Genomic DNA, 20,083 nt, shown 5'->3' on the forward strand with positions numbered 1-20,083 from the left:
TAGGTAATGTCTTTTCTTGTCAAAGAATTCATAGCATCACTGTTTTTCCTTATTCCTAACCTAATCTAACCTAACCTAAACTAGCGTAAACAATTTTGCGTTACATTTATTTACCGTACATATCCAAAACTTTTCACTACTTTTAAGCACTTTTTTTTCAGGATACTTACAATCATCCAACACAAGTAACTAGTTTCATTTAAGATCATTTTAATTTCACTCATTTTGACTACCTTTCAAGACAGCTCAAAATAAACTAAATCTAAAATAATATTTTATTATTAAATATTTCCTTACTCAATAAAATCTCGTTCGGTCCGTAATTCGGTGCACTTATTTTGGCTGTTCAGGTAGCGGTCCTCAATTCGAGAACACCGTTCAGATTTATTGAAATAAAGGTGTTTTATTATTTTGATTGAACAAATTAATATATAATACAGTGAACAAAAATAAATCTGCAAAATAAATTTGTGAATTTTATTTAAAAAAAAAAAAAATTCGCTTTTTATTCCTAGGAAGGTAACCTTCGAAAATTTTACGAGTTAATTGTTATCATACTCGACATACTTATTTTTTAGTTTAGCTATATACTCTATCAACGATTTTCTCTGTCATCCATGATTTCTTTGCTTTTGCTTACCCAATAACTTTTTCTGTCGCTTGCTACATGTTTGTTTATATTTCCAAATATTCTTCTACAGTTAGCTCGTCAGTTGGTTTAGCTGTTTCGAAGTTCTTTTCTATTACAATTTTAAGTTCTTCCTTTTTGTTATTTTCCCTTAAAGCCTTGATGCCATATTTTTTGTGTCTCTTCTTCTTCTTGTTAGAGAACAAGGATTTATTAAAGCATGCTACGTTTTTAAGATAACTGGTTTTCGCAATGTTTAAACAAATAACACAAGCGCTTACTAAAAAAATATAGCCAGAGTTTTACTGGACTATTTTTATATTTGCATTTATGATCCAGCCAGCAGTGTATAAGGTAAAAAATGATTTAAGTTGTTGTGCAAAGCTTTTTAATAGTCATATAATAAAAAGTTCAAACAAGTTAAGTTGTTAATTATTTTTTCTTTGAAAACAATATACATATTACTTTTAACGTTTAAACAATGACTACATTCTCTTATTCATAATAATTAACATATAATAAAAATACTTTTATTATTTTTTAAATCTTTTCCAAATAAACCGGAAATCGAATTTTTCTTATTGACAATGTACAATTAGACTTTCAGAGGGCTAGCCGTATTTCAAGTGCAATTTCTAAAGCAAAATAGTTTATAATTTTCTCTGTTGAATTTAATAGGATTTAGCGAAATTTATTTACTGGAAAATAAATTAATTGTTCCTAAAAATAAAATAAAGTGAGATCAATTTTTTAAGTCCGTTATTTCTGTTATTATAGGAGATATCAAAAAAAGTTAAGTACAAAAATAAGAGTTATCTTGTTTTAAAAAAATACTGTTTTAAATAAAACACCCTATCCTGTATTTTATATTAAACTTAAAGAATACCTACTAAGCTGTTTTGTGTTAAATATGGTATTTAAAAAGTTATATCTAAATTTCAATAAAAATCGTAACAAGTTCAACGCCATGTATAATTAAAAAGAAGTAGAAGAGTAACGACCTGTTGTAGCCACAGTTTTTAAATGCTTGTCAAAGTATTTCCTATTACTCAATTTTTCCGAGGTTTCCCATATTTCTCGGCCAGTGAAAACTATGTAGTTATTCATATTTCGACGAGCTACCCCAGATTAAAAATAAAATGCTTCTATCTGCAATGGAAACCAAGATAATGTAAATTTTCCCTACGTGTTTCGTAGTAACGTACCTTCGTTTGGAAGGGCTGTAAGTTTCGAAAAATTGGATGAATTTTATAGCTATAAGTTTCAATATAAAGTTTAGATTTTCATTCAAAATGTGTACAAATCGTACTTCTTAATGTTTATAAACAATGGAGATATGATTTTTTTAAAAATAGTGTCTAACTTCGTTCCTATTGGTCATAGAAGGTTTTTTTTTAATGTGAGTTCGTCAGGGAGTTAGTTGCTGGCAAGGGCCAGTAAGATAGCTGGTAGGAAAAGGATTTTGGGTTTGGGTCTTCTTCTGAATACATTGCCGATGGATGAGCAGGTAGTTTTTAGAATGCTTTGGGCTCTGAGGTTTTGGCCATGGATGGTGCTGATTGTATAACTCCTGCTTAGAGAGGAAAGCCTTTCATTAATGGGCTGGATGTTCGACAGGTGATGTATGAGGGCGGAGGGGTAATCGTGTCGCTTGTTATTTACTCTACGCAGGATTCTCCTCTCCATGCTAACAGTTTTTGTGTGAGATGGCCGGGCACCATAATATAGATATTAGATTTATACTCGATGACCGGCCTAATAAATGTTTTATATGTGTGTATGAGTGATCGTGGATGTGTTCTTCCGAATTTATCACAAAGAGCATTGAGTAGTCCGCGTCTGCTCCTAGCCTTGTTACAGGCTATGTCCAGTTCGATCCTCTAGTTCAGTGTTTGAGTTCTCTGGCTTAGAATTAGAAAAGGGAAGGTAGGCAGGGCGATGCGCGCCAAGAGCTCATTGGTCACTCAGATCGAGCATTTGGCGACACGGGAAGGTTTGGTATAGGCAGGTCAGCTGTGAGCGACATAAAGAGAAACAAAGACAAAATCTTAAAGTTTGTAAGCCTAACAGAAAGTGGTTCCTGTGTACGAAAAACACTGAAGCAATCGAAAAATCCCGTTTTAGAAGATGCTTTGTTTACGTGGATTTTGCAATAAATACGATTACATATTCCTGTAAGTGGTGATATGATTTGTGAGAAAGCTCGTGTTTTTCATCCCCAGATTACTAACTCCAATATCGAGTTTAATGGCAGGGATGGATCCCATAAGTCAGGGATGGTTAGACAAATTTAAAAATCGCCACGGAATAAGACGTTTAAAAATGACCGCTGAAAAACTATCCAATGATGAATCCGCTATCGGACCGCTCCAACTAGAGTTACAGAAAGATATTAACAGAAAAACAAATAAAAATTAACAGCGGAACAAGTGTACAATGCTGACGAATCTGGTTTGTACTGGCGAATATTGGACGATCATACTTTAGCATCTGCCAATGGGAAGTCGGTTTCCGGAAGAAAAATGATGAAGATAAGAGTGATATTCATGTCTTGTGCAAACGGGCATTTAAATCAACACGTCTTTACTGTTTATTATCGTGTACAAAAAAATGCTTGAGTTACGAACGACTTGTTTCTTGAGAGGCTTAAAATAGAATTTGTTCCCGCGGTCTGTCGCCATCTTTTGCCTCCTCGGGTACTTTTATTGTTAGATAATTGTACTGGGCATCCATCAACAGATGAACTTATCTCTGACGACGGCAACATTCTTGCAATGTTCCTGTCAGCTAACACCACGGCCTGGATACAACCAAAGTATCAAAACGTTATACAAAATGTGAAGTTAAATTACCGCAAATCACTTTTGGCTAACTCTCTTTCATTATGTTCTGAGAACCTCATATACATATTAAAATCGATATCTTTAAAGGACACTGTTTTTCTTCTGGCTAATTGCTGGGCCAATAATAATGCATCTCTAATTAACAAATCATGGAAGAATTTGCACCCCGAATTTCTCACTGATAATGATGAACCAGAAGATGATGTTCCCCTAGCCCAGATTTTTAATAGGTTGAGGGAACAAATAAGTTAGGCAGAAGCTCAAGAATCGAGAAGGGCTGCTGGTGGGACAGAAAGTGAGATACAAAGATATAAAGCGTTAACTGATTTAAGGAGATTGTGCGAGCGGCTATGTATAATGAGCAAGATGAGGACAATAGCGCTGAAGTTCTCGCCTCCGAAAAAGTTGGTAGTTCGGACCCATAAGGAGCTTTCAACACAGCTTTAAAATGGGATGAAGAACACATATTTAATAGCCACGAAGTTATGTTTCTCCGTCGGCTTAGAGATCAGGCTTTTGAAATAAGTTCGCAAATTATAAACAGAAGAGTATTACAGACTTTTTCAAGAAAAATTACCTAATGTTTTATTTGAATTCACTGTTTTACTTACATGGTTGTAATTTTAAAATGTTTGCATTGTTTTTTCTTTATACTGTAGTTCATATATGTAGTTCGGAGTTCATCACCATTCTCCTCTTAATCTCCATGTTATTTATTCTGTCTCTTCTTGTTACTCTGCAGCTTCTCCTTAGGAATTCCATCTCTGTTGCTCTTATTTTGTTTTTGGTTTTCTTATTTATTGTCCAATTTTCACACCCATAAGTGAGGATACTTCTTGCCATGGTATTATATATTTTTTTCTTTGTTTTCATGCTGATGTTCTTATCCCATAGTACCGGGTTCAATTTTCGTATGCAGTCTCTTGTTTGTCCTAGTCTATTTTTTATATCTTCCTCCGTTGTTCCTTTGTTTGATATTATGAAACCTAAATACTTATACTTGTCTGTTCCTTTGATTTGTTTACCTTCGTCTATTTCCAGCTGTTTTATTTCTGTATTCTCCGTTGTTAGGTATTCAGTTTTCTTTAGGTTTATTTCCATCCCATTCTTTGTATATTCCTGCTCCAGTTTTCTCATCATAAAACTGAGGTCATCCTCGTCTTGTGCGATCACTATTTGGTCGTCGGCAAAACTTAGCGTATATAGATATTCGTTCCTTACTGGTATACCCATTCCTTCGCACTTTCTTTTCCATGGTTTCAGGGTTTTTTCCAGGAATATTTTGAACAGGGTGGGGGATGTGGAGCAACCCTGTAGTAGTCCCTTTGTCGTCTTAAATGGCCTGCATATTCTATTGCCCGTTTTGATAGCTACTTCGTTATTCTTGTAGAGTGCTTTTACCGCGTTTATTAATCTTCGTGGAACTTCGATGTCTTCCATTGCTTCCCATAGCTTGGTTCTAGGTATTGAGTCTGCAGTTCAAAAATCAATTAAACAAACTAAGGTTAAATATAATTAATTTGGATGCCTTGATAATCCGCAAGGGACTTGTTTTTGCCTCTCCGGATTAACGAGGCCCTACTGTAACTTACAAACTATTTATTCGATGTAGTAGAGGTTTAGCACACTTCAATAAGTCATTAATTGTCATAATTTCAAGTAGTTATGTTACATGTAATTATTCAAAAAACAAAGTTATTAACATTTATAAATTACTGCAAAAATAAGGGTTTTTTGGAATTATCTCGGTCAATTGTTGATGTGTTGTAATTTTGAAACGTTTATGTGAAAATGTATAAGAAACGTTTTATAGGAAAAAAATGATTTTTTCACTTTTTATGATTGCAAAAAAATACAAAGCAAAATCAGGTGTAAGTACCTCTTCAAGGATTCGTCATCAGCTATCACTCATAGAACTTTTAGAACCTTCAAAAACCTGTATAATGTGAAAATTGTTAACTTTTGAAATAGCTAGGCGTTACTACAATATCAAAAATAATAATCAAGAACTTTTCATGTAAATTTGATTCATTAAAAATATAAATGTTCGAATATTTTTATTTTATTATAGTTTTGTTTCGATTCCAAATATTAGATTACCATATTTCATCTAATATGTTCTATTACTATTCTCTTACTTAAGATAGCTTTCTTTTAAGAAACTACTTAACACAGATCCCATGGAGAGGGCACTTTAAATTTGAACATAATCTGAAAACAATGTGGTATGTATGTCCGCCTCTGTGAATACGTATATAAGTATGGAAAAGAAGGGACAGTTAGTAGGTAGAGTAGAAAGTTTTTAATGGTATTCCGGTAGCGTCCGGCGCACTCTCATCGTCTCTTTATAATTAAAGAAACAAAATCGTGAAACACATCATTAAGCGCATTTTTATTCAAACACGCCAGTTCTACTGACCTTAAAAAACGCTCATCACCATCGCCAGATCAACAGTGCCGTAGATCACCAGATTGTATCTTTAGGACATTATACGATTCAAATTAATCAATTTTTTTATTTTGAACCAAGTCCACTAGAGAACAATATATGGAAATAGAACTATACTTCAAATCCTTTAAATTTTTCAACCAAGATGTGCTTTATCTCCATCCATTTTCATCTGTATTCTAAAACTGTAAAATTGGTTTTGAATAATTCTTCAAAAGATAAGAATGTTTAAATAAATTTGTCACAAGATTTCAGATTCTAGAACTTCTTTAAAAATTTGCAAAATGTACAAAATATACAAATTGTAAGGATTATAATATAGATATATAGGTCCTCTGGATGGTAACGGACTGACACACTCACGTCGATATGAAAAGTTTAGTTTAGTGCCTTCAATGAAACACTGAATATTGGGAAACATTGGAAGATGGGTTGCTTTCAATTTTAATTTACGAGTGAATATAAGTTGGCCGAAAGATGAGTAGTACGGTAAAAGATAGGGTCTTAAGACACCAAAATTGAAATAAACAAGTAAAACATCTATGTATATAAAAAGCTATGATGACAGTGATAGGTCACACTATAAATCCAGTTAACTAACGGCGCCATCTAGGAGAGAAATATAAACTACCATATTTCAATCATATTTTGTTCTTAAAACAGCTATTAAAATAACTTATTTATAAATTCAATTGATAAAGATTGTAAACACAATTGAAAGCTTGACATAAAGAATAGTTTACCAATAGCCCCTTTTATTGACTCCAACCCATAAAAAACATATACATATATATATATATATATATATATATATATATATATATATATATATATATATATATATATACATATATATATATATACATATATATATATATATATACATATATATATATATACATATATATATATATACATATATATATATATATATATATATATATATATATATATATATATATATATATATATATATATATATATATTAAACTTAGAGCTAAGATTAATATTATTATAAAAATTAATATTAAACTCACCAGTCTTCCGGGTTGAACCGCGTCGATATCCATTTTGCCGAGCTTTCGACATCCTCTCTGATGTCTTCTTCAGGGCTTCCGAGGTCTCAGTCTCCCGAGCCCCCAGACACTACTACACTCACTAGTAACTTCTAGTTCACTCACTAGTTCACTACTACGACTGGGACCAGGGGACGGTTCATTTATACCCTCGATGGTGACGTGGCCTAGGTGGGGGTTAGGGTGGGGATTGGCGCGAGAGTTGGCGCGAACATTTCCGACAGTGGGATTTTGATTCGAAGATGGAGGGGGCGATATTTTGTCAATCAAAATCCCACTGTCGGAAATGTTCGCGCCAACTCTCGCGCCAATCCCCACCCTAACCCCCACCTAGGCCACGTCACCATCGAGGGTATAAATGAACCGTCCCCTGGTCCCAGTCGTAGTAGTGAACTAGTGAGTGAACTAGAAGTTACTAGTGAGTGTAGTAGTGTCTGGGGGCTCGGGAGACTGAGACCTCGGAAGCCCTGAAGAAGACATCAGAGAGGATGTCGAAAGCTCGGCAAAATGGATATCGACGCGGTTCAACCCGGAAGACTGGTGAGTTTAATATTAATTTTTATAATAATATTAATCTTAGCTCTAAGTTTAATTGTACTAACCGCGGAAATCTTTCCGAACATATATATATATATATATATATATATATATATATATATATATATATATATATATATATATATATATATATATATATATATATATATATATATATATATATATATATATATATATATATATTATTAATGTGATATCTAGAATTTTAATTTTAAAACTTTACAAAAAATATATATATAAAACATTATTAAAATTTTTGATTGATTGATGATTGATGATTTATATCACACCTTTCAATTTTGTTATCTCAGGTTTTACTCAGGCTTCAATATCTATACTTTACAGCTGATGGGTTAGGTCCAAAGAATAACGGAATAAAACAACATAATATGATATGAAAATAATGTAATAAAATAAACTGATTAAAATACCTCCAAAAATTATTAGCATACAATGTTTATCAAACAAAATTCGTTCTACGTACGTGAACCTTCAATAATGCATGGATAATATAATACAACTACAATCTAAGATACAGCTTATTATTCTACATAAACAAATCAAATAATATTCAGTGTCCTTCTTAATGCAATTTTAATATAACGATTGTACCAAGAAAATTTGTATGAATTATCCAATTCTCTCCACAGCTCCGTGTCCCCTCTCAGAACAAATTTGATCTCCTTCGACTATCGACAACTTATTCACACGTTACTAATATGATATAATATTTTTTAACCCAAAATTCTCAAATTCAATATATTATGAATGTTTCTTCCGTTGAAACGCTTCCTCTGCCTTGAGTTGTTCAATTCCTTGTTCTATGCAAAATGAACTATCAGTTCTCAGCAGCCTCCTATGTAATTGGCAATATTAAACAAGATATTGCAATTTAGTGTCTTCAATGCTCTTCTTCGAATGCACGTACCTTTCCAATGATGCCAGCCTCTTTTCCTCTCGCGAAACTTAATCTCTCGTTCCGAAATAAACAGCGATACGTAGAATACAAGTGGGAAAAGTTTACTTACAAATTTGTACCAGATCAGCTACCGTCGGACACAATTACTTCACCAACTCACAACTTATTCTTTATCACTTACTACCCTTGGATACCACCTCGAAAACCAACCATTCACTTTAAGAAACTGGAACTAACTGACGCTCTCATCTCCTCTATCCATTCATCCAACCTCTCATTATACACAACCATCACCACTTTCCAAATTCTCGGCCAATCAGAAATTTGCATACCACTCCCACATAAAATCAGAAATACCTACAAACTTTCCTAATTCATATTATTTCTACAAGGTCACTTAATTTCTACTGGGTATTTACAAATTCCGAACAATCATTTATTTATTAACTATTTCTATTGTCCTTTTCATGGCGCAAATCCGGCTTACGGAACACTTTATGGCTTATGGGGAAAAACCATCGTTAACTTCTCGTCATTGTACCCGCACTATTTCACTTGTTATATTTATACAAAAAATTATTTATGACTAAGATTACCTTTGGTTAATTCCAGGCAGCTCGGAGTATTTTTTTATTTTCTATAATCTCTGAAATATTGATTTCATCATACATTTAATATTTTTACCCTTCAATTTTGAATACCACAAATATATATATATATATATATATATATATATATATATATATATATATATATATATATATTTAGCCACAGTGAAAATTATTAAAGATCGAAGTTTTTTACGTCGTTTTAGATTTATTACACTGTGGGGCGGACTAGAGCCCGTAATTTTTGGGGCCCGAAACTTAGGTTTTTAATTTTTATAATTAATTTTTGTTTTTATTTAACAGAAAAACTTAATATTCATAATTATTACTGAAACGTGTCCAAATTATACCGAATCGTTGATTGATAAAGTCGACAAGGTTGGACAAGCGTTCCCGTACTTATCCATCCATACCCGCGAATGTCGATGTGTGTAAATACTGTAATGTTTTTATTAATTTTAATTTATTATATTGTTCTTATTTTAATTTATTAAAAAGCACGATACTTTATATCAATTTATTAAACCACTGTACAACAATTTATTTGACTAATATTTACATAATTTATCTATACGAACGTTACAATTTAAACGCGGCGCGAATCTTCAGATATTGACTGTTCTTCTTCCAAATAAAATGTCCTGTTATATACCCAGTACCGTTAGACTCGAAAAGTCGACGGCCCTCTCGACTAGACAGAGCGGCGAAATGGTCTCTCAAAACTGGTATATACATCGGCTCGTCTCCAGAAGGTTCGAATTGTTGTTTTTATAACAAAGGGGGACCCATCGTGTGTCAGGTAGGCATTACCTAGAAAATACTCGAATGAATAAGCATATTAGTAATAAACATGTTTACCGTTCTGAGTCATACGACACGTCACCATCTATCGTAACAATACGATCGAGCCTCGCGCCTATCCAATCCAGCTTTTATTATACCCGTGTTTAAAAAGTCAAAAGGAACAACGTATTTAAAATCAGTGTCTCCTCAACGTTTCGTATTGCTCCTTATTTGAGTTTTGATAGAAAATTGTGAAATTAAGACTAAATAGATTGTTTTGGAATGATAGTAGTTAATACTTTCTGGAATTCATAAATTTTGATTTGGTTTATGATTATGATATTGATTAAGAATAAATTATATTGAAGATAATTTTCTCCTTTCTTTTTAGTATGTAGTCTTTAAAATGAGTTCCAATAAACATTTAAATGGAAGTGAAAAAAAAAACCAACAGCAGATCGAGATAAAGTGACAAAGAACATTTTAAAGTTAATAATTTTGTTGTATTCTTTACTGATAGCATAAAGATCTGAGGAATTTAAAACTATTAACAATAAATCCAGAAGAATTTTTCATGATAGTAATGTTAGTGACTCTTCAACACAGAAATTAAAATGATATAAACAATATTTAAACCTAGCAGAACTGAAAAATGAAGTATTACAATTTAAGACTTTTATAAGTAAAGAAAATAATATTTAGCCTGTATCCATGCAGCCATTTATTCAGAAAAATAATATTATTGTAATTATCTCAAATTTAAACACAATTCTGATAATTTATTTCACCCTTCCAATAAGCAATGCAAGCATTGAAAGATCATTCTCAGTAATGGCCTGAATAAATTTGTTTTTAAGATTAGGCCAACAAAAATTAAATAGTTTATCATTATTGTATTGTATAGAAAGAGTTATTAAATAACTCTATTAATTATGACAAACTAATTGACGAGTCTGCAGAATTAAAAGTGAGAATAACGGCAATACAACTAATCAATCTAGATATATTTGTTTAAGCATTATTGTTTGTTTTAATAAAATATGTTTATTATTTTTGTACTTTGACACCAAACCACCAAACGCAAACTACATATGTGTCATGACTGAAAAATAGGCCCAGAATTACAATGTTGCCTAGGGCCCACTTTAGGCTTAGCTCGCCACTTTACACTTTTAAAGAAAAACAAAATTACTATTTTTTCGGATTTTAGAGATTCTACCAATTTTACAAATTTGATAAATTTTCTAAAATCTTTCTTGTTTCTACATATTTAATAGGTTCTATAAATTTTTTTTTTTATTTAGAAAATCGCATCGACCAAATGGCCATTAACGAAAAATTAGTGGATTACATTAGGTACAACTACTTCAATACAATTTGGTTTATTAAATATTGTGGTACTTATTAATGTCTTTCAAGAAATTCAGAGTATTGTTAAAGTTACAGTCTGCACCTAGAGCTTCTATAAGTGTTCCTGGTATCTTGTTATTGCTTCGTTGTTGATTGTAGAGGGGACATTCACATAGTAGGTGCATTATTGTTAGTGTCGTATTACACGTTTCACATTGCGGCGGTTCGCACTTTTTAATTAAGTAATCACGCGTTAACCTAGTATGTCCGAGTCTGAGGCGCGTTACTATTATTTCTTGGCTTCTTGACTTAGGTAACACATTCCATGCCTCTATGCTGGGTTTCACTTGTTTTAATTTTGAATTCGACACATTCCATTTATTTCTCCACGCACTTAAGATTGATTTTTTTATATAAGCTTTTATATCCGTTGATACTGATGTGTTTACGATCTCGGAAACGTCACTCACTATCGCGTCTTTCTCACTATGGTCAGCAGTTTCGTTGCCTTTTATTCCTATATGGGATGGGATCCAGATGAAATTTATCTCATTATGATTGATATAAGCCTGAAGAAGGACTGTTTTAATTTTTTTTAAAAGCGGGTTTTTTGGATACAGTTGTCGGATGCTTTGTATGGCACTAAGTGAGTCTGTTAAGATAATATATTTGGAGTTTGTTGTCAGATTGATTAGTTCTATGGGGCGATAGAGAGCATACAGTTCAGCTGTATAGATAGTACTAACATTAGATAGTTTGAATTTAAGAACCTTCTCTGGAGTTACTACAGACGCTCCCACACCTTCGGATGATTTTGAACCATCAGTGTATATCTGGGTATGATTTTTATAACGACTAATGATTTTTCTAAAATGGGAAATAATTAGATCAGGATTAGTGGAGTTTTTATCAAATGACGTAAGTTCTAAGTTACATGATGGTATGTTTTGAATCCAAGGTGGATTATGATCATATGTGTATGGAAGACATTCAGGTATGACAATATCAAACAGATGCAAATGGTCTTTTATTCTTTTATAGAACGGTTTATTAGAACGGTGATTTGCATTAAGGTTTGGGTAATTATCGGTAAAAGTATTTTTATAGACAGGATTTTTTGCATTATCTTTAATTTTTGTTGCATATGTTAGACTAAGGTAAGCTCTTCTATCATTTAACGACAATTCATTTGCTTCGCAAAGTAAACTTTCAATCGGTGTTGTATAAAAGGCTCCCAGGCATATTCTGAGTGCTGTGTTATGAATAGTATCGAGCTTTTTAAGTACTGATCCCCAATTCTTGTGTGCTAGAATTTTTAGTAAATTTAATCTTCTGTAACATTTACATGCTAGATTATTGATATGTTCTTTCCAATTCAACTTTCTGTCAAAAGTAACTCCTAGCAATTTTAGCGAATCTTTTTGTTGTAGCGATTGGTTGTATAGATATAATGAGATTGGTGTACTGACTTTGTTTTTAGAAAATACTATATATTTAGTTTTAGTTGTTGAAAAGATAAATCCAGTTTCCTTTGACCATTTGTCAATATCTAACAAGAAACCCTGTGCAAGTTGTGAGAGGTTGTTTAAGTTTTTGCTTTGACCAAATATTACGAGATCGTCAGCATATAAGCGGCCTTTAAGTGGAAGTTTTAAATTTCGTAGAACATCATTTATGGCAATTATAAATAGCGTAGGACTTATAACAGATCCCTGAGGAAGGTTCTATAAATTCTACAGAATGTGTTCTTAATTTCTTGTTAGCCTAGTACGATTCTGAAGTTTTCCTGATTAAATGATAAAACATAAATGCGTATCTTTATATATCAAAGGTACGCCAATGAATACCATTCAATAAATGGGCATCATATTGATTTTATATAGACGGTCGCACTCTCTACTCAAAGAATTAGGAAGAATCACTTACATACGATTGGTGCCTTTGTTTTGATATATGGTTGTTAAAATCACGACATTTTTTATGCAAATTGTCCTTCTGTTTCGGATATGGAGTCAATGGGTTCGTCGCTTGTTTCGAGTTCAATGAAAAGTAGGTAACGGATATCAATAAAAATCAATAAAAAACTATCTACAATAGCCAGCGTGCAGATACTCGCCAATACCGTCGGCTCTTGGAGAAAGTGTGTAATTTGGCTTTTAAAATTTTTGTTTTCACGAACAATTATTCCTTCCAAGGAATTTGATGCCTTTTAATCATTATAGTGACGTGCATAACAAAAAAGGAATTTAATTAATGAATAATTTCCCCTCCCTATTCGTTATTCCTTCATTTGTTATAGATTTGTTGATATTGATTAAAACACTGTAGCTTCTCTTTCCGAATATATCGAGGGGTTCGAGCGAAAACCCGATAAATGACAAAATGAAATCCGGTATTTTTATTTCTTCTGTATTAAAAACACGTCTTCTATCACTAAAAAATTTTTTAAATTGATATTAAAATTTTTAAGCACAATAATTGATAAAAACCAAACATGGTAAAAACCGTTAACTCATATTTTTAAATAACACCAACCCGATAATATAACTTTACTAATAAAAATACTTTGAAGTAAACATATTTATAATATGAGAATCCGGTAGAATCATTTATCTTCTTTTCCTGTGTAAAGTTACTAATTTTATTAGAAATATTTCTGAGTTAAAAACAGATAATTAATTTTATCGGAAATTGAAATTCATAATAAATGTCTGAACTATAAAATCAGTTCTAGGAAAAATAAGCTAGAACAACTTAACTGCTTTCTTTTTAAAAGAAAATCACAAGTTAAGATTTTAAAAATATATAAATATATTTATCGGATATGAAGATTACAAAGCTGTTAATTTTAACAAAATATATTTATGCGAAATTCCAATAAAGAATTTTATACTATGATACTTTATTAAATTTCAGCACAATTTTGTCCTGCGAAAACCCAGTAAATCAATTTTAGGTTACACGAAGTACAATGATTTACCCTTTTGGGTCGGTAGTTCTGATTAGTTCACTCATGTCTGGACATGAAAACGGACGTTGCGTTCTCTAACGAAAGTATAGTTTGATTTAAGTTGACGATACTACTTCTTTATTTGGAGGTGATTATTCTGACGTGGATCCAAACTACTGCACAGAGTCATTTTTGGATTCTGAAGATATTGGTGTATCTGAAAATGATCTCGTAAACCAAAAAAAGTTCAACGTAAGAAAACTTTATACTCTGAGACGTCTACATCTTTAGTGACATTAATAATTGAAGGCATTTTAGAAACAGTACTGCGTAAGGTAACAAAGCCAAAAAGGTGGCGTAAAAGTAATCCCGCTGAATGGAAATTGAATATTGCGAAAAAAAAGACGGTCAGAAGGGAGCACATATATAACGACAAACAAAATCAGAGCTCCCAAGGTACCCCAGCAAGTCAATTGTGATAAATGTAAATTTAAGTGTACTGAAAAGTTTTCTGAAGATTACAGAAACAAACTCTGTAGAAATTACTGGAGTCTAGATTTTAAATATAGAAAAGATTTTATTTTGCACAATATAACTGTAAAACAAAATTAGGACTAGACTTGTCCTTAAAACTTCCAAAAGAAAGGAACGAAAATTTAGCAAGAAATGTTTCTTTCCACTAGCTAACAACGAACGGATTCCAGTGTGCCAAAAGTTTTTTACAAAAACGCTGTGTATATCCCCAGATGTTATAATAAATGCTGTAGCTAACAGTGATTCTACTGGTTGCTATTCTAAAGAAGACAATCGCGGAAAACAGGAACCAGTTAACAAAACAAAGGCTGAAGATGTTCTATTTGTTAAAAGTCATATTGAATCCTTTCCGGTTATGGAATCTCATTATACCCGAAAGGGTACCATTAGAAAATACTTTAGAGATCCCACTCTAAATATCAAAAAAATGTACCAGCTTTACTTAGATATCTGCATCGAAAATAATCGAGACCCTGTTGCTTTACGTAAATATCGATCTATTTTTTGTGAAGAGTATAATCTAAGTTTTTTCACGCCCAAAAAGGACCAGTGTCTTATCTGTGCCAAATATGCTAAGGCTGATCTAGAGCAGAGAAAAAATCTTGAAATAATCTACGAAGAACATAGAAAAAGAAACGAAATTTGTCAGGCCGCTAAAAGAATAGATATGTTATGTTATGTGAACCTACCTTAATATTTGTAAACCTACCTTAACATGAGTGACAGGTGAAGGAGATGGACAGCGGCCAGGAGGCGAAAAAGATGGCTCGTTAGATATAATCATGTATTAAGTTTAGTTGGTCTTTAATAAAAGATATTAAAAAGAAACTGGTCGTCAATATTATTAAAAGCCCACAGAGACAACGTAACATGGTGTCAGAAGTGGGATTCAGGTCAGATTATAGCAACGAGTATTATAATAGTCATACAAAAGTCGAAACTTGGTCTAACAGCACGTGGTGGTCTGGTTGGTTTTAAAAGAAATTGAATTAAAAACGGTCAAAAGATAAAGTTCAACCATGTCGGAACAAGATTCTATAGAGCAGAATCAACCTGTCGTTGTAAAAATAAAAAGTAACGTAATAGGAAATGAAATCCAACCATTGTCAATGCAAGGAAATTTGGCACACAACTGGGGAGAGTGGAGCATAAATTTCAAAATATTTTTGAGGGCCACAGGTTTAGAGGAAGAAAACGATGCGAGAAAAGTAGCTTTATTATTGCACTATATTGGTACAGATGCAAGAAATATTTACAAGTCATTTGAGGTTAACATGGATACTGTAACATTTCAAGAAGTTGTAGGGAAATTTGAAAAATACTGTAACCCGAAGAAAAATTTAACAGTAGAAAGACATTATTTTCTTACTAGAGTACAGAAAGATGGTGAAACCATTGAAGATTTCATGACTAGTCTAAAGAATTTGAGTTTAACATGTGAATTAGGAATTTTAAAAGAAAGTTTGGTGTGTGACATGTTCATTATTGGTTTAAATCCTAAATACCATTCAATTAAGCAAAAACTATTGCAAGAAGTAGATCTGAAGACAGAAAAGGTATTACAAATTGCTCAAAATATAATTACAACTCAAATGCAAGCACAACAGTTAAATAAAAATTCAGAAGCAGTGGTATACAAAGTAGAGAAGAATAAAGATGGTCCAGGTCCGAATTTTTACCAAAATAGTAGTAACAAGAGTCACAATTCAAATCATTCAAGGTATAGAAATGAAGTCCCAGGTCCAAGTTGGAGAAATGATGATAGTCAAAGGTACAACATAGATGGTACGAACACAAACAGTCAAAGTCAGGTAACGAGTCAGAATTTTAAATCAAGATATAATGGATGTGCAAATCAGAGTAAGAATAGTGAAAATAATCAAGTGGTAAGAAAAGTTTGTCAAAGATGTGGTGAAAACCATAGAAATAAATGTCCAGCATTAGTAGCTATTTGTCATTATTGTAAAAAACAAGGTCATTATGCAAAATGTTGTCAAACTAAAAGAGTAAATAAAATAAATTTAAGAGAAAGTACAGTACAATCATCTAATAATGGAAGTGATCCATGTTTTGTTATTAAAACTATTAGTCAGAATAGTATTAATCAGAATTGGTCAATTGTAGCCAGAATCAATAAAATAAATGTAGTATGTTATTTAGATACAGGTGCACAAGCTAATGTGATGTCAATAAAAATTTTTAATGAGGTTAATGTAGAAAAGTTAGAACTGGTACCTACATGTATAAATTTAAAGTCTTTTTCAAATGATGTCATACCTATAGTAGGAAAAGTAAATTTGTTATGTGAAATTGAGAATAGGTTAGAAAGTATTGAGTTCATTATTGTGAATTTGGAGTGTCAAACAATTTTGGGTCTAGATACTTGTCATAAATTAAAATTAATTAAAAGAGTTGGTCTAGTAAGTCATGAGTCTATAATAGAGAAAAATAAACAAGTTTTTACTGGTCTAGGTTGTCTACCTAATGTATGTCACTTAGAAATTGATAAAAATATTAAACCTATAATAGAACCGCCAAGAAGAATACCTTTTTCTTTACATGATAAATTAAAAGAAGAATTAAACAGAATGTTGTCTACGGGAGTAATAGAAAAAGTCAATGAAGCAAGTGAATGGGTAAATTCAATAGTCTTAGTCGAAAAAAGTAATAAAAGTTTGAGAGTTTGTCTGGATCCCCGTAATTTAAACAAAGCTATAAAAAGATGTCATTATCCTATACCAACATTTAATGAGATTAGGTCAAAATTAGCAAAAGCAAAATATTTTTCAACACTAGATGCACAGTCAGGGTTTTGGATGATACCATTAGATTTAGAGAGTTCTAAGCTATGCACATTTAATACACCCTTTGGAAGGTTTAGATTTACAAGATTACCTTACGGTATAAGCTGCGCTCCTGAAATTTTTCATAAAGTAATGAATGAAATAGTTGGAGACATAGAAGGAGTTTGTTTATATATAGATGATATTTTAATTTATAGTGAAACTTTGGAAGGTCACAATAAAATACTAGAACTAGTACTAGAAAGGGCAAAACAATTCAATTTAAAATTCAATATGGACAAATGCAAATTTCTATTATCAGATATAAAATATTTGGGTCATATTTTTAGTGCAGAAGGCATATGTCCAGATTCTAGTAAAATAAGTGCAATTTGTCAAATGTCTATTCCTAACAGTGTAGCTGATATTAGAAGATTTTTGGGAATGATTAATTATTTAGGTGAGTACATAGATAATTTAGCAGAGCGTACAAAAAATTTAAGGTTGTTATTGAAAAAAAATATTAGTTTTCATTGGACAGAAGAGCATGGAAGAGAATTTGAGTCGCTTAAAGAAATGATTAGTCAAACGCCAGTACTAGCATATTTTGATAACAATTTACCTTTAACATTATCAGTTGATAGTTCACAATTTGCAGTTGGTGCAGTGATTTTACAAAACAAAAAACCTATAGCATATGCATCTAAATCTTTGTCACAGGCTCAGTCAAATTATGCACAAATAGAGAAAGAGTTATATGCAATCCAGTTCGGATGTACTAGATTTAAACAATACATTTATGGTAGAAAAGTTCAAGTTGAAACAGATCATAAACCATTAGTCAGTCTTTTTAAAAAACCATTATCTGAGGTTCCAGCACGTTTGCAAAGGATGATGCTAAACTTACAGCTTTATGATTTAGAAGTTAGCTATACTCCAGGAAAATTTCTTTTCATCGCAGATACATTAAGTAGGGCACCAGTAGAAGGTCCAGATAATACTGATAGTGGAGATGAAGAGTTACGTATACATGGAAGTTTATTAGTTAACAATTTAGCTGTGTCTTCAAAGAAATTAATGGAAATACAGGCAGCAACCAAAACTGATAGAGTTTTACAGTCAATAATAAGATATTATAATGAAGGTTGGCCAAGTTCAAAAAATAAATTGGAAACGGAGGTTAAACCATATTACAATTTCAATCATGAAATACATGTTGTGGATGGATTAGTCTTTAGAGGAAATCAAATAATAATTCCTGAATCATTGCGTCAAGTTATATTAGAAATAATTCATGAAGGACATTTAGGATATGAAAAATGTATTCGACAAGCACGTACAGTAGTTTTTTGGCCAGGCATGACAGTAGATATAAAGAATAAAGTTGAACAGTGTCCAGCATGTATTAAATATCATAGATCAAATAGTCCAGAACAACTATTACCACATGAAATACCAACTTTGCCTTGGCAGAAAATTGGTGTTGATTTTTTTTATTATAGTAAAGTCACATATATATTATTAGTAGATTATTATTCTAAATACTTTGAAATAGCGCCTTTAAATAATACTTCAGCAAAAGAGGTCATTAGTACAATGAAGTCTATATTTGCGAGACATGGAATACCATTGATCTTAATGTCTGATAATGGTCCCCCATTCTCATCAAAAGAGTTTCAGTCATTTTTAGTAGATTGGGACATTACTTATCAAAGTTCTAGTCCTTATTATCCAAAAAGTAATGGTTTGGTAGAGAGGACAGTTCAAACTGTAAAGAATATTTTTAATAAGTGTATAGAGTCAGGCTCTGATCCATATCAGGGAATGTTGCAATACAGAAATACAACGTTAGAATGTGGTTATTCTCCAGCACAGTTATTAATGTCACGTAATTTAAGAATGAAATTACCTGTTAGTGAAAAAATACTCATACCAAAAACAATTGATAGGGACGAATATAACAAATTTATTAAGGAAAAAGAAAGGAAAGTAAAAGAATATCATGATAGGTCAGCTAGAAACTTACCGAATCTGTTTGTTGGAGAAAATGTATTTTATAAAAAGGTTCCATCATCACCGTGGTTACCAGCTACTGTGATAGAAATAGGTCCTTTTCCAAGATCATATGTCGTCAGAACACCTGAAGGTGTACATTATCGTAGGAACAGACAACACATATTAAAGCCTGCCAGTACAATTAGTAGACAAAATAGTGAGGTGATAGTTAAGCATGAAAATAGTACAGCAGCTAGTTCCAATTTGTATGAGGCTCCAAATATGAACAACGATACATCAATTTCAAATCAAAGTTATGACAATTTAAATGTTAGCTTAAATAGGTCACATAGACCAAATGTAAGTAATCAATTTTGTACCAGGAGTGGTCGAATTGTAAATAGACCAAAAAGGTTTTCATTTTCAGAAGAGTAATGCGGCAGTGTAGTGTTGCGGGTAGATTTAGGTTGTTGGGATAGTTTAGTTTTTTTTGTAAAAAAAAGGGGCATGTTATGTTATGTGAACCTACCTTAATATTTGTAAACCTACCTTAACATGAGTGACAGGTGAAGGAGATGGACAGCGGCCAGGAGGCGAAAAAGATGGC

Source organism: Diabrotica undecimpunctata, chromosome 8 (genome assembly GCF_040954645.1).
Source record: "Diabrotica undecimpunctata isolate CICGRU chromosome 8, icDiaUnde3, whole genome shotgun sequence".
NCBI lineage: Eukaryota > Metazoa > Arthropoda > Insecta > Coleoptera > Chrysomelidae > Diabrotica > Diabrotica undecimpunctata.